The 16,142-nt window shown below is 42.3% G+C and overlaps 1 long non-coding RNA gene across 1 annotated transcript in view; it reads left to right on the top strand.

Moving 5' to 3' along the window:
- Positions 1-13,700, top strand: part of LOC138645054 (uncharacterized) — an 88,670-nt gene extending 74,970 nt beyond the window's left edge. Inside the window, exon 3 of the long non-coding RNA XR_011314704.1 lies at positions 13,661-13,700. This is a non-coding gene — a long non-coding RNA (uncharacterized lncRNA). The remainder of the gene's footprint in view (positions 1-13,660) is intronic.
- The last annotated feature ends 2,442 nt before the right edge of the window (positions 13,701-16,142 follow it).

Genomic DNA, 16,142 nt, shown 5'->3' on the forward strand with positions numbered 1-16,142 from the left:
TGCCATCATTTATCGGGTCCGCTGCACCCTGCCAGTCCATTTGTTTTGGAGGCTTGAGCAGGTACCGGTAATCATCTCTGCTTTTTTCTCTGTGACTTTTTTCAAATTTTTGGATGATTTTTTAAGTCCTCTTTTTGTGTCAGGGCCCCACTTTCTCTAAAACCAGTACAGTCTAATGTGGATGTTGACGTGTTTTTAGGATCATTATCCATTCATAGAAGCCATCCTCTTTTCAACTTCAGCTTTTTTACTATTGATGTTATGTTTGCATCAAGAATTTGTTGAAATTTCATTGAAGGTTAATTAAGGTCTGAAACTTCGGTCAAAACTATCTGAGCATACAAATCTTCAAGGGTGCCTAAGCTTTTGCATTGGTCCACTTTCCTTTTTATTATTTTTAAAATGTGCAAACTTACAATATTTTTTTGCCAAAAATATAAAAGAAATGTGTCATCTTTAACTTTAGACCTTTTAGAAATCATTTCATCTTCAACTTGTTTGACTGTTCACAATAGCAGTAATTTTGACTAGTGGTGCCCAAACTTTTACATGTCACTCTATATGTATACACTGGGCACAGACATGTACACACATGTATACACAGAGCACATACAGTCATGACCAAAAGTATTGACACCCCCGCAATTCTGTCAGATAATACTCATTTTCTTCCTGAAAATGATTGCAAACACAAATTCTTTGGTATCATTACCTTCATTTAATTTGTCTTAAATGAAAAACACAAAAGAGAATGAAGCAAAAGCAAAACATTAATCATTTCACACATAACTCCAAAAATGGGCCAGACAAAAGTATTGGCACCCTCAGCCTAATACTTGGTTGCACAACCTTTAGCCAAAATAACTGCGACCAACCGCTTCCGGTAACCAGCAATGAGTTTCTTACAATGCTCTGCTGGAATTTTAGACCATTCTTCTTTGGCAAACTGCTCCAGGTCCCTGATATTTGAAGGGTGCCTTCTCCAAACTGCCATTTTTAGATCTCTCCACAGGTGTTCTATGGGATTCAGGTCTGGACTCATTGCTGGCCACCTTAGAAGTCTCCAGTGCTTTCTCTCAAACCATTTTCTAGTGCTTTTTGAAGTGTGTTTTGGGTCATTGTCCTGCTGGAAGACCCATGACCTCTCAGGGAGACCCAGCTTTCTCACACTGGGCCCTACATTATGCTGCAAAATTTGTTGGTAGTTTTCAGACTTCATAATGCCATGCACACGGTCAAGCAGTCCAGTGCCAGACGCAGAAAAGCAACCCCAAAACATCTAGGAACCTCCGCCATGTTTCACTGTAGGGACCGTGTTCTTTTCTTTGAATGCCTCTTTTTTTTCCCCTGTAAACTCTATGTTGAAGCTCTACTTTTGTCTCATCTGACCAGAGAACATTCTTCCAAAATGTTTTAGGCTTTTTCAGGAAAGTTTTGGCAAACTCCAGCTTGGCTTTTTTATGTCTCGGGGTAAGAAGTGGAGTCTTCCTGGGTCTCCTACCATACAGTCCCTTTTCATTCAGATGCCGACGGATAGTACGGGTTGACACTGTTGTACCCTCGGACTGCAGGGCAGCTTGAACTTGTTTGGATGTTAGTCGAGGTTCTTTATCCAACATCCGCACAATCTTGTGTTGAAATCTCTTGTCAATTTTTCTTTTCCGTCCACATCTAGGGAGGTTAGCCACAGTGCCATGGGCTTTAATCTTCTTGATGACACTGCGCACGGTAGACACATGAACATTCAGGTGTTTGGAGATGGACTTGTAGCCTTGAGATTGCTCATGCTTCCTCACAATTTGGTTTCTCAAGTCCTCAGACAGTTCTTTGATCTTCTTTCTTTTCTCCATGCTCAATGTGGTACACACAAGGACACAAGGACAGAGGTTGAGTCAACTTTAATCCATGTCAACTGGCTGCAAGTGTGATTTAGTTATTGCCAACACCTGTTAGGTGCCACAGGTAAGTTACAGGTGCTGTTAATTACACAAATTAGAGAAGCATCACATGATTTTTCGAACAGTGCCAATACTTTTGTCCACCCCCTTTTTTATGTTTGGTGTGGAATTATATCCAATTTGGCTTTAGGACAATTCTTTTTGTGTTTTTTTCATTTAAGACAAATTAAATGAAGATAATAATACCCAATAATTTGTGTTTGCAATAAAAAAGAAGAAAATGAGTATTATCTGACAGAATTGCAGGGGTGTCAATACTTTTGGCCATGTACATACTACAAAGGTCCTGTTGTACTCTCAACATCAGAAACTGCACTAATAATGCAGAATTGTTATTATTATTATTGTAGTTTCTGCTGTAAACGCTGGATTTACGTAAGGGAGTGGGAGCCCTGAGTAATTGTCCAATCCTTCCCCCGAACGCCAACACTAGCTATAGTTCCCCAAGAACGCTACCATGCAAGGAGAAACAGTGAAGTCCATGCATAATATGGCTTTATCTGATCCTGAATATTAAATGGTTATAGTGCAGGTACTGTTTTTAACACCTATTTAAATAAGTTTTTAAGGAGCTCTCCCTAGTGATGACTACACACAGAAATAATTTATAATGCTATTGATGACTTGCAGCTTTGCCCACTAGAGGGAGGGAGGGAGGTTTTCAGAAATCTGGAAGGCATAAAAGAGTCAGTTTCAAAAGAAGTAGCCTTTACAAATCACAAGATAAATCAATGCAAATTGACCAACAACCAAAGTATACAGTGGATTTATATAGAAAAAAGCAAGTTTGCAATTATGGAAATCAATAGGTAAGCTTTATGAGTTTACAAATCAGTCATCATGATCTAAAGTCAGTAAAAGCAGACTTAAAGGTGATGTCAGGGTCACATATTCCATCAAATCCAATTGGGCATCAGCATGCAGTCAAGAGCAGCACAGTTAGGTAAAATGTCAAGACTACACCATAAATTCATAGCAGTGGTGTGCCCGCTAATTGTCGCAGAACACAAGGCCACTATGGGGCCCATAAGTTGGGGAGACCCATAATGATGGAACTGGAAGCGGTCAGCTCCCTCCTCCATCATTCTCTTTGTTCAGTGGGTATGGTGATATCACTACATTGCGCCCACTGTACTGAGCTGTGCCGAGCTTTAGACCACACATTGTAGAGGCAGCAGGGGAATGTAGTAAGTTGATTTTTTTTAATCAATGAGTATAATGCGGGGGGCCATTATACTGCTTTAAGCACTATATTGCGGCCGTTTTACTATTTGGAGGGCTATGTGGGGGGCCATTATACTATTTGGAGGGCTATGTTGGGGCCATTATACTATTTGGAGGGACATGTGGGAACTATTATGTTTACAGGGCTATGTGGGGACCATTATATTATTTGAAGGGATATGTGAGGGTCATTATATTATATGAAGGGCTATGTTGAGGGACATTATACTATTTCGAGGGCTACTGTATTTTGGGGGCCATTATACTATTTTAAGGACTATGTTAGGTGCCATTATATTTATTGGATGACAATGTGGAAGCCATTATACTATTTGGGGGCAACGTGGAGGCCATTATGCTATTTGTAGGGTTCTGTTGGGTCCAGTTATACTGTTTTGAGGCCTATGTAGGAGCTAATTATACTATTTGGGGGCTATGTGGGGACCAATTTTACTTTGTGGAGGGCTACGCGGGGCCAACTAAACTGTAGAGGGCTATGTGGGGGCCAAATATACTGTGTAGAGGGCTATGTGGGGGACAGTTATACTATGTGAAGACTGTTGGTACCATCCTATTGTGTATGAGCCTTCATACTGTGTGTGGGAGGCCTTCATACGGTATTGGGATCACTGTGAGGGCATTATACCGTGTTGAGGTCAGTATAGGGTTATCATACTTGTGGGGTGTACTGTAGGTTCATCATACTGTGCATGTGGAGGAATTCACTATGGGGGTTATCATACTTTGTTTTTGGCTTCACTTCAAAAGGAGCAAAAGTATTTTGTAAGGACTGCAAAGTTATGAGATATGCTTTTCTGTGACCCTGACAAATATTTGGTGGGAGAGGGTTTTGGCGGAGTTCAATTAGAACATCTGCTATGGAGCTCTATGTTCTCCCCTGATCCCTAGTATCCCAAATGGGGAATGTAATACAAATCTGGTTGTGACACAGTGCCAGGTTTTCATGGGCCCTGGGCGAAAGAGTCCCGGTGGGCCCCTTTAACGCATACCACAATTCATAATGCACGGATACGGCAGAGAAATATAGGTAAAGTACAATGCCAACGATTTCACTTCTTACATTACATGAGGGATATCTGTTGTGCATTCTACATTAGTTCAGAAACCGGACACTATAGTCCTCTATACAGAATAATGAGCCCCATATAATCTTTAATAATCTTTTTTTTTTTTTTTATATATAGCGCTAACATATTCCGCAGCGCTTTACAGGTTGCACACATTATCGTCACTGTCCCTGTTGGGGCTCACAATCTAAATTCCCTATCAGTATGTCTTTGGAATGTGGGAGGAAACCGGAGTACCCGGAGGAAACCCACGCAAACAAGGGGAGAACATACAAACTCTTTGCAGATGTTGTCCTTAGTGGGGCTTGAACCCAGGACTCCAGCGCTGCAAGGCTGCTGTGCTATCTACTGTGCCACCGTGCTGCCTTCATTATATTGCTCCAAGCAGAATATTGAGCCCCATATATTGCCCCATACAGTATAATGGCCCCATATAGTGCTCCATACAGTATAATTGGCACCACATAGTCCTCTATACAAAATAATGAGTCCCATATATTGCTCCATACAGAATGAGCCGCATATATTGCTCCATACGGAATTGACCCCATATAATGCTCCATACAGTATAGTGAGCCACATATAATTCTCCATACAGTATATGATGGGCCCCATCTATTGCTTCATATACAATGGGCCTCATATAATGCTCCATACAGTATATGATCCGCCCCATACGGTATACTGAGTCCCATATATTGCTGAATACAGAATGGGCCCCATATGATGCTCCTTACAGAATGGGTCCCATATAATGCTCCAAAAATAATTGACCCCATAAGATGCTCCATGTATAATGGGCCCCATATAATACTCCATATGTAACGCTCGTGCCGAGACTGGTTGGCGCGGGCGTCTGGGGGTGTGGCCCCACTGGACCACAGACCAAACTTCCCTGGAAGGGGCGTAACTAAGTAGCTTCCTAGGTGTTCGCTGGAGCCTCTGATGGTGAGGTCAGACTTGTGCAATAGGAAGCTACCAGGTGCCACTCCAGGGTGGAGTCTGACTGTGGATGCTGATCCCACTGGGGAAGAGACACAGGCAGGCAGGCACAGCTGTGACACTGGCTGATGGATGGGTACGGCAGAGGCCCTGACGGGCAGACTGGTTTGACAGAGATACAGGCAGACAGGCGGGCACGGCTGGCACTCAGGCAGACAGGGTTGATACTCTGGTAGGAACTGGTATACAGGCGGGTGTATGGAAACAGGTAAGAACTTGTTCAGACTGGAGGGTATATGGAAACAGGTAGGAACCTGAATGGCAAGTTGCTGAACAGAGGTAGAGCAAGAGCGGATGCGAAGCAGAACCACAGGAGGTGGAGTAAGAGCAGGAAGGAGAAGGCGGAGCTAAGAGCAGAGAAGGAAAAGGCAGAGCTAAGAGCAGAGAAGGAGAAGGCGGAGCCACGTGCCGAAATGCAGGAGGCGGAGCCACATTCAGAAACACAGGAGGCGGAACCAAGAGCAAGAGATGTAGAGCCGCAAGGAGCAGAGCCAAGTAGAACCGCAAGGAGCGGAGCCTCAGAGCGAAGCCACAGAGTGCAGAGCAAGGTCAGAGTGCAAAGCAAAGTTACAGAGAGCAGAGCTGAGAGCAAAGTCACAGAGTGTAGAGCAAGGTCAGAGTGCGGAGCAAAGTCACAGAGAGCAGAGCTGAGAGCACAGAACAACAGGTTGTGATAGAACTGAGCAGAGAGAAGCAGCCACAGACAGTGGCGAACAGAGCAGAAAGGTAAGGCGGAGGTATACACAGCAGAGTGGGAAATGACAAAGAAGGAGCAGGTATGGACATAGACCAGAGTTCAGACAGGAACGGACACAGACCAGAGTTCAGACAGGAACGGACACACAAATAGAACACAAATTAAGGCCTGCTAATTGCAGCCCTCTGAGACAGGAAAAAGACATGACCTGGCAGCTCAGTAGCAAGTGCTAACTGAGGGAAATAGTTTGCTCAGGCATCCTCCAATGGGTGAGGATGCCTTAAGTATCAGAGGCCTCAAGGCTATTGGCCAGGAGCACCTTAGGGAGGTGCACACAGTCTCAATAAGATTCCGGAGTTGCTGGCGCCACCCCCCTATGCACACAGCCAGGAAGTGTACACAAAGTAAGCGGCCATGGAGCACATGGCATTAAGCCGGCAGCAGACAGATCTCACAGTATGGCACAGGGTGAGTAGATGTAATAGGCAGGTGGGGAATGGAAGGCCATGCAGTGATGCCGGCAGGGTTGTTACACCATATATAATTGGCCATATAAAATGCTCCATACATAATTAAATATCCCATAAGATGCTTCATATATTATTGGCCCCATGTACAGCTCCATATACTGCTCCATATGTAATTGGCCCCATATACTACTTCATATGTAATTGGCCCCATAAGATGCTCCATATTAAATTGGCCCCATAAGATGCTCCATATTAAATTGGCCCCATAAGATGCTCCATATTAAATTGGCCCCATATAATGCTCCCTATAGAATTGGCTTCATAAGATGCTCCCTATATTATTGGCCCCATAAGATACTCCATATAGAATTAGCCCCATATATTGCTCCAAATATTAAAAAATAAAAAAAATGAAATACTCACCTCTCTTTGCTTGATGCTGCTCTGCTCTGGACTCCTCAGCGTCGGCATCTTCCTGCTCTCTGTGCTGTGACCGCTCAGGCAGAGGGCGCGCACTGGTGAGGTAATCGCGCCCTCTGACCTGAATATCACAGTCAGAGGATGGAAGACGCTGGAGAGCTGGAACCAGGAGAGGTGAGTATCGCAAGTGCCGGGGCCCGGAGCAGGTGGGGGGTCCTGCCTGCTCAGGGCCTCGGCACTTGCCCGGGTGCACCAGGTACTGACGCCGGCCCTGCACAGTGCACTCAATATACAAGACCAGCAAATCAAATACTGATCCTCGTTTGGACATCACATTTCCCAGAGTTCCTAGAAAAAAGCTGATGTGAATTTGCATGTTACCCTCCAAGCTGAAAGACAAACTTCATGCAGATAGATATGTGTATAAATCACCAGTATAATATTAGGACCGGATTCATTATAGCAATTGCGCCTTTTTTTCTTCTAGTTTTTGGTATTTTTTCACCTGTTTTTCTTTTGTGCTGTAATTTTTTTTAACTTTCACCTTTTTTAAAATCTATTTTAGAGGTGATCACCTGTTTTGTTGTGTTTGTCACTGTGGGCAGGATATGTGGTTTCCATGTGCACCAGTCCTCCTTTGCAGTGATTTTATGTACACCTGACTTTTTTTGTGCAAATTTTCTGACATTTTAACAGAATATGCCCTCTTTTGCCTAGCAAAGTTGCACAACGGGTTAATGCCAAAAATAAAAGGCATTTTTGATTTCGTGCAAAATTCATGAGTTGCAGGTGCCAGTATGAATAATTTGGCCCCAAAAACTTCAATGAAATGTTAATTGAAAAATGACTTACAGAAAAACTGCAAATGATGAAGTCCTTAGAGGCTTATTCATTAAGAGTGACATATAAATACTACTCCAGACAGGGATTGGAGTAGCATTTCTAGAAATGTTGACACTTTTGCTAAATTCCTAAATTTGACGTGTGGGTGTAGCACTGATCTCTAATCAGCTCCTCCTAAACTGGCTTGAAAACACCAAAAGTAGCAAAAAAATGTGTACATTTTCAAGGTGTTTTACACCTGTTTTCTGGCATAAAATCTTTGATGAATCAGGGCCTTAAGCTCTGATTTATCAATACCTGCATTTTTCACACTGGACTTGATGAGGAGCTGTGTTGGAGTCAGAGGTGCCTGATTCACTTAGAGGCACATGCCACACGGTAGTTCATCTGTAAGGCATTCTCTTCTGAACTGGAATAACTCCTTTTCTTGCAGGTTCTTGTCCATTTAACCCCTTTCTGACATGGGACGTACTATCCCGTCGAGGTGGGGTGGGCCCCCATGACCACGGACGGGATAGTACGTCCAGCGCGATCGGCGGCGCTCACGGGGGGAGCGCCACCGATCGCGGCCGGGTGTCAGCTGTTTATCGCAGCTGACATCCGGCACTATGTGCCAGGAGCGGTCACGGACCGCCCCCGGCACATTAACCCCTGGCACACCGCGATCAAAGATGATCGCGATGTGCCGGCGGTATAGGGAAGCTTCCCGCAGGGAGGGGGCTCCCTGCGGGCTTCCCTGAGCCCCCCGCAGCAATGCGATGTGATCGCGTTGCTGCGAAGGTCTCACCTCCCTCCCTGCTTCCTCCAGCCCCGGATCCAAGATGGCCGCGGATCCGGGTCCTGCAGGGAGGGAGGTGGCTTCATAGAGCCTGCTCAGAGCAGGCACTGTGAAAGCTGCAGCGCTGCATGTCAGATCAGTGATCTGACAGAGTGCTGTGCACACTGTCAGATCACTGATCTGTGATGTCCCCCCCTGGGACAATGTAAAAAAGTAAAAAAAAAATTTTCAAAATGTGTAAAAAAAAAATAAAAAAAAATATTCCTAAATAATGAAAAAAAAAAAAATATTATTCCCCTAAATACATTTCTTTATCTAAATTAAAAAAAAAACAATAAAAGTACACATATTTAGTATCGCCGCGTCCGTAACGACCCGACCTATAAAACTGGCCCACTAGTTAACCCCTTCAGTAAACACCGTAAGAAAAAAAAAAAAAACGAGGCAAAAAACAACGCTTTATTATCATACCGCCGAACAAAAAGTGGAATAACACGCGATCAAAAAGACAGATATAAATAACCATGATACCGCTGAAAGCGTCATCTTGTCCCGCAAAAAACGAGCCGCCAAACAGCATCATCAGCAACAAAAAATAAAAGTTATAGTCCTGAGAATAAAGCGATGCAAAAATAATTATTTTTTCTATAAAATAGTTTTTATCGTATAAAAGCGCCAAAACATAAAAAAGATATAAATGAGGTGTCGCTGTAATCGTACTGACCCGAAGAATAAAACTGCTTTATCAATTTTACCAAACGCGGAACGGTATAAACGCCTCCCCCAAAAGAAATTCATGAATAGCTGGTTTTTGGTCATTCTGCCTTGCAAAAATCGGAATAAAAAGCGATCAAAAAATGTAACGTGCCCGAAAATGTTACCAATAAAAACGTCAATTCGTCCCGCAAAAAACAAGACCTCACATGACTCTGCGGACCAAAATATGGAAAAATTATAGCTCTCAAAATGTGGTAACGCAAAAAATATTTTTTGCAATAAAAAGCGTCTTTCAGTGTGTGTGACGGCTGCCAATCATAAAAATCCGCTAAAAAACCCGCTATAAAAGTAAATCAAACCGCCCTTCATCACCCCCTTAGTTAGGGAAAAATTAAAAAAATGTATTTATTTCCATTTTTCCATTAGGGTTAGGGCTAGGGTTAGGGTTTGAGCTAGGGTTAGGGCTAGGGTTAGGGCTAGGGTTAGGGTTAGGGCTAGGGTTAGGGTTAGGGCTAGGGTTAGGGCTAGGATTAGGGCTAGGGTTAGGGCTAGGGTTAGGGCTAGGGTTAGGGCTATGGTTAGGGCTAGGGTTAGGGCTAGGGTTAGGGCTATGGTTAGGGCTAGGGTTAAGGCTACAGTTAGGGTTGGGGCTAAAGTTACGGTTAGGGATTAGATTACATTTACAGTTGGGAATAGGGTTGGGATTAGGGTTAGGTGTGTGTCAGGGTTAGAGGTGTGGTTAGGGTTACTGTTGGGATTAGGGTTAGGGGTGTGTTTGGATTAGGGTTTCAGTTATAATTGGAGGGTTTCCACTGTTTAGGCACATCAGGGGCTCTCCAAACGCGACATGGCGTCCGATCTCAATTCCAGCCAATTCTGCGTTGAAAAAGTAAAACAGTGCTCCTTCCCTTCCGAGCTCTCCCGTGTGCCCAAACAGGGGTTTACCCCAACATATGGGGTATCAGCGTACTCAGGACAAATAGGACAACAACTTTTGGGGTCCAATTTCTCCTGTTACCCTTGGGAAAATACAAAACTGGGGGCTAAAAAATATTTTTTGTGGGAAAAAAAAGATTTTTTATTTTCACGGCTCTGCGTTATAAACTGTAGTGAAACACTTGGGGGTTCAAAGTTCTCACAACACATCTAGATAAGTTCCATGGGGGTCTAGTTTCCAATATGGGGTCACTTGTGGGGGATTTCTACTGTTTAGGTACATTAGGGGTTCTGCAAACGCAATGTGACGCCTGCAGACCATTCCATCTAAGTCTGCATTCCAAATGGCACTCCTACCCTTCCGAGCCCTCCCATGCGCCCAAACGGTAGTTCCCCCCAACATATGGGGTATCAGCGTACTCAGGACAAATTGTACAACAACTTTTGGGGTCCAATTTCTTCTCTTACCCTTGGGAAAATAAAAAATTGGGGGCGGAAAGTTAATTTTTGTGAAAAAATATGATTTTTTATTTTTACGGTTCTACATTATAAACTTCTGTGAAGCACTTGGTGGCTCAAAGTGCTCACCACACATCTAGATAAGTTCCTTAAGGGGTCTACTTTCCAAAATGGTGTCACTTGTGGGGGGTTTCAATGTTTAGGCACATCAGGGGCTCTCCAAACGAAACATGGCGTCCCATCTCAATTCCAGTCAAGTTTGCATTGAAAAGTCAAATGGCGCTCCTTCGCTTCCGAGCTCTGCCATGCGCCCAAACAGTGGTTTACCCCCACATGTGGGTTATTGTCGTGCTCAGGACAAATTGTACAACAATGTTTGGGGTCTATTTTCTCCTGTTACCCTTGGTAAAATTAAACAAATTGGAGCTGAATTAAATTTTTTGTGAAAAAAAGTTAAATGTTCATTTTTATTTAAACATTCAAAAAATTCCTGTGAAGCACCAGAAGGGTTAATAAACTTCTTGAATATGGTTTTGAGCACCTTGAGGGGTGTAGTTTTTAGAATGGTGTCACACTTGGGTATTTTCTATCATATAGACCCCTCAAAATGACTTCAAATGAGATGTGGTCCCTAAAATAAAATGGTGTTGTAGAAATGAGAAATTGCTGGTCAACTTTTAACCCTTATAACTCCCTAACAAAAAAAAATTTTGGTTCCAAAATTGTGCTGATGTAAAGTAGACATGTGGGAAATGTTACTTATTAAGTATTTTGTGTGACATATCTCTGTGATTTAATTGCATAAAAATTCAAAGTTGGAAAATTGCGAAATTTTCAAAATTTTCGCCATATTTCCGTTTTTTTCACAAATAAACGCAGGTAATATCAAAGAAATTTTACCATTTTCATGAAGTACAATATGTCACGAGAAAACAATGTCAGAATCACTGGGATCCGTTGAAGCGTTCCAGAGTTATAACCTCACAAAGGGACAGTGGTCAGAATTGTAAAAATTGGCCCGGTCATTAACGTGCAAACCACCCTTGGGGATAAAGGGGTTAAGCAGAGATCGTTTCTTTTTTTTTTCTTTTTTTTTCTTTTTATTTCCTCCTAAATGCTGCAAATTTGGAACTATTGTCTAGCAATATAAAAGAAGTCATTGTATTTTTTTTCATTATATATATCTCTCTAATCGTTTGAATTGTTAATTGTGTGTTATCATTGAACTTTGACACTGAGTCATCTGACCTGTTGGCGCCTTTTTTTTTTTTTGTAACCTAGCAAAACTATTTATACCTGTGATGCCTGTATATTCTCTGTGGTATTTCCTGATGAAGGGGGCATGAGACCCCTGAAACGCGTTGAATAAAATCACTGTGAATCAACTATACTCTCTTGAAATTCATCTTAGCGGAAGCGCAGAACTTTAACTACAAGTCTCCCTTTGAAGACATTATCTTAATGGATCAGGCATGTCAGAAAAGTGACATGTACGTTCATGCACCTCGACAGAAGTATTAGGGTACCGTCACACTATACGATTTACCTACGATCACGACCAGCGATATGACCTGGCCGTGATCGTAGGTAAATCGTAGTGTGGTCGCTGGGGAGCTGTCACACAGACCGCTCTCCAGCGACCAAGATGCCGAGGTCCCTGGGTAACCAGGGTAAACATCGGGTAACTAAGCGCAGGACTGCGCTTAGTTACCCGATGTTTACCCTGGTTACAAGCGTTAAACTAAAAAAAAAAAAACAGCACATACTTACATTCTGGTGTCCGTCAGGTCCCTTGCAGTCTCTGCTTCCCGCACTGTGACTGCCGGCCGTAAAGTGAAAGTGAAAGCACAGCCGCTGTGCTCTGCTTTCACTTTACGGCCGGCAGTCACAGTGCTGGAAGCAGACTGCAAGGGACCCGACGGACACCAGAATGTAAGTATGTGCTGTTTGTTTTTTTTTAGTTTAACGCTTGTAACCAGGGTAAACATCGGGTAACTAAGCGCGGTCCTGCGCTTAGTTACCCGATGTTTACCCTGGTTACAAGCGAACGCATCGCTAGATCGCTAGATCGGTGTCACACACACCGATCTAGCGATGACAGCGGGAGATCCAGCGATGAAAGAAAGTTCTAAACGATCTGCTACGACGTACGATTCTCAGCAGGATCCCTGATCGCTGCTGCGTGTCAGACACAGCGATATCGTAACGATATCGCTGGAACGTCACGAATCGTACCGTCGTAGCGATCGAAATGTTATAGTGTGACGGTACCCTTACTCTAGTAAGGCACTGGTGTAAGATATCTGGAGTAAGGTATGCCACAGTTCATTGTGAATTGCGAGCTCCATCACGCCCTGTTGTGCCCCCGTACTGCCCCCACAAAATTTTTGCAACTTTTCAAAACTTTATGCTATCATACTTGCTTTGGTGAATCGTGGCTTGTTTACTGTTTTATATGCCTAATTGTACTAATAGCCTTTTACTTTATGCTCACACAATACAAGCAGGGTACAAGTCAGCAAAGACCCTATATGTATGCTATATATTAATCTTCATTAATCCTTGACTCTTATTATCATTTTTTTTTCATTTTCTATTGTAAAAGACTCAGCTACCTTTGCGCGATATCTTTTAGTATGTCTGAAGATTGCAGTATAGGTTACAAAACTATTGAAATACTGAACATTTTTAGTTTGTTGAAGTCTTTTCTTCACACTTTAATTATCTAGTCGTGGAATCACCCAGACACCTTAACAAAGAACATAGGGATTTAATTGCAAGATAATTTATAAAAAAAAGGATTACAAATTATATCCTGCAAAATGAGAAATACTTTTTTTTATGTCCGCAGAGCTAATACTTTTGATGTATTTTATTTTTTATTCAACTCTAATTGTTTCCGTAATTTTCGCCTCCTGACATGTTATTAATCATCCGCAGGAGAATAAAAAATGGGGATGTAATTCCTAGAATAAAAGTCTTTCCTGCAGTTATCTTCATAGAGGCTATTCTTGAAAATGGATATGTTATCTTTAATTCTACACAATTAACCTTTTCTTTGGCTATAGGGAAAGAAGCTGGCGGGTGAGACGACCATTTAGAAGATGAGTTTTATAAGAGTTCTTCTAATTTTCCTTTGTGTAAGTGAAACTGACATACCTTTTATCTCCTTTCCGCCTCCTCTTCAGGGAGAGCAAATTATTATACTGAGTAAAAGCTTATTGTAAAATTGATGATAATGCTGTCTATAGGCAATTTCTATGCTACAAGATTCTAATGTCTCCCTTTGTATGTAAAGCCTATTTCCCCTTAAAGCATAAAAATGGCCATACTAGAATAATTCAAGAAGTTGGATCAATGGCCAAAGTTTGTGAAATGGTTTCTGTTTTCAGTTAACTTAGTGGAGGTTAGCAACAAAGAGCATCTCTTGCTGTGGAGGACTAGACCATGCAGAAGATGGACAATTTTTGCAATCTCTCTATGTGACTGCAAATTGTCAAATCCAGACAGTACATTCTGCTAGGATTTCCTTCTATTGTTACTTGAGTGGTCATCACACAACCACAAATATGCAATTTACATACTTGCGCTTAAGTGCCATCTAGCAACTTTTCTTCCTTCTCTTATTGTTCTTGATTTACACCTGTCTCATCTTCAAGGCCAAGCTCTGTTCCCATCCACTGTGGATGCTGCCCTTTGATGTGGTCCACTTGGGTCTTGTACCTGGCCCAGCATTCCTCAGTGACATCATCTTCCAAGGACTTTTAATGCCAAATTAGACACAACCATATGTCTGAGTGTTAACTCTTTAACATGTTCAATTGCTGTTTGGCAATTGCTATTATCCTGTTTATTGCATTCTGTAATTTCCATCATTTGCAACTAATTTTGATTAACTAATTGTTTGTTGTGAGCATCATAAACTGGTATTAGAGTATGCTTACATTACTTGGATCTGCTAGTGGTCAACTTATTGCTTGCTGCACTCATCATTAACTATTTTCTGTAGACATTCCGCTGTGGTTTCTTTAACATACATCTGCTCTGGTTAACCTGTCATTTGCTCTAAGCCTCAGGAATTGTTTTTGGAGTGTTTATGTCGCTACCTGCTGTGGAGTCTGCTAAATAAATCTGTGTGATGTTTTAGACCTGTTGTTTTCCTCTCCTTCTGCCTTTCTGGTTCTGTGGCTTCCAGCATGTCCTGCTTCACGTGCTATTGAGAGAAGTAGGTGATAAGCTTGTTGTCATGTAACAGCAATTACGCAAATTATATACATGCAGTCATGTGACGACCACTCGAACTGGCAATTGAGGGGAATCCTAACATTGTGCATATTGTACACAGTCAGGATTTGGCAATCTGCAATCACATAGAGTGACTGCAAAATTTAAGTTTAGCCCGGAAACAAAACCTTTACTAAAAATTGTGTAATTACTATTATCTCCTGCAGAGGTGTTGTAGAAGTATTCAGTAATTGCCATTAAGTTCCTCTGAATGTTACAATTGTTTACAAAGGTTCCAAACAACAAAAGATTATATAAAAAGTTTTCAAAAAGGAAAGCTAGAAAGACAATAAGCACAATAGGGTCTTATCCGAGACAGAAAAGCAATTTATGCTTACTTGGATGGGTTATGAGAGTCACAATCCCTATATTAGCTTAGAAAAAGCCTGCTGCAGATCTACAAAGTGAAGAAACTTGTTAGCTGGAGATGAGTGGGTTAAAAATGGTGCTGCCAGTAGTCCACAGATGAGCAGGAGATAGGACGGATAGAAATGTGGTTTACTAGTCAACGCGTTTCGAAGTGATACACATTTCCATCAGGACAAACCACAATCCACAAACCAAGATTGTGGTTTGTCTTGATGAAGTAGTGTGTCACTTCGAAATGTGTTGACTAATAAACCACATTTCTACCATTCCCGTATCCAACTCATCTCTGGACTACTGGCAGCCCAGATTTTAACCCATTCATCTCCAGCCTTACATATATAAAAAGCTTATAATATGTCACTTCTAAAGATTTGTCTACAACAAGTTAGGGCTGTAACCCTGGACACTAAATCTATGGAATGTTGAAATACAGTATGCCCCATTCTTAGTTCCCCTGACAGATGATGAGTCTGGAGGTGCCAGTATACTGTATGCATCCACAAAAAAAGCTTTTGTAGAATTAATTTTGTGATTTCAGAATTGCAATAAATTCACGAATATATTGGATATGCAGTGCCCCAGAGTCCTTTTCGTTGCAGTAATGTTATTCTTCCACCAGGGGGAGTGATGTTACGTCTGAAGGCAATGAAGGAGATCTTCTGTCCAGGTATCACAACCACAAAACACACTTCACACTCCAGTCTGCCAGGGGGAGCCATGCTTCTATCTATTAGGGTACTCCTCACACTTAGGTAAAACTGGTGGGTTGGTTAGGAAGTTAGACAGAAGCTGACTGGAGGGAGAAGGAGATAGTCAGTGAGTCCTGACCGAGTTTGGCAGAGGCTGGTTGGAGTGGGTTCTAGCCAGCTCCAGACTGCGGCCTGTGGAGGACAAAGG

This window comes from Ranitomeya imitator, chromosome 7 (assembly GCF_032444005.1).
Source record: "Ranitomeya imitator isolate aRanImi1 chromosome 7, aRanImi1.pri, whole genome shotgun sequence".
Lineage (NCBI taxonomy): Eukaryota > Metazoa > Chordata > Amphibia > Anura > Dendrobatidae > Ranitomeya > Ranitomeya imitator.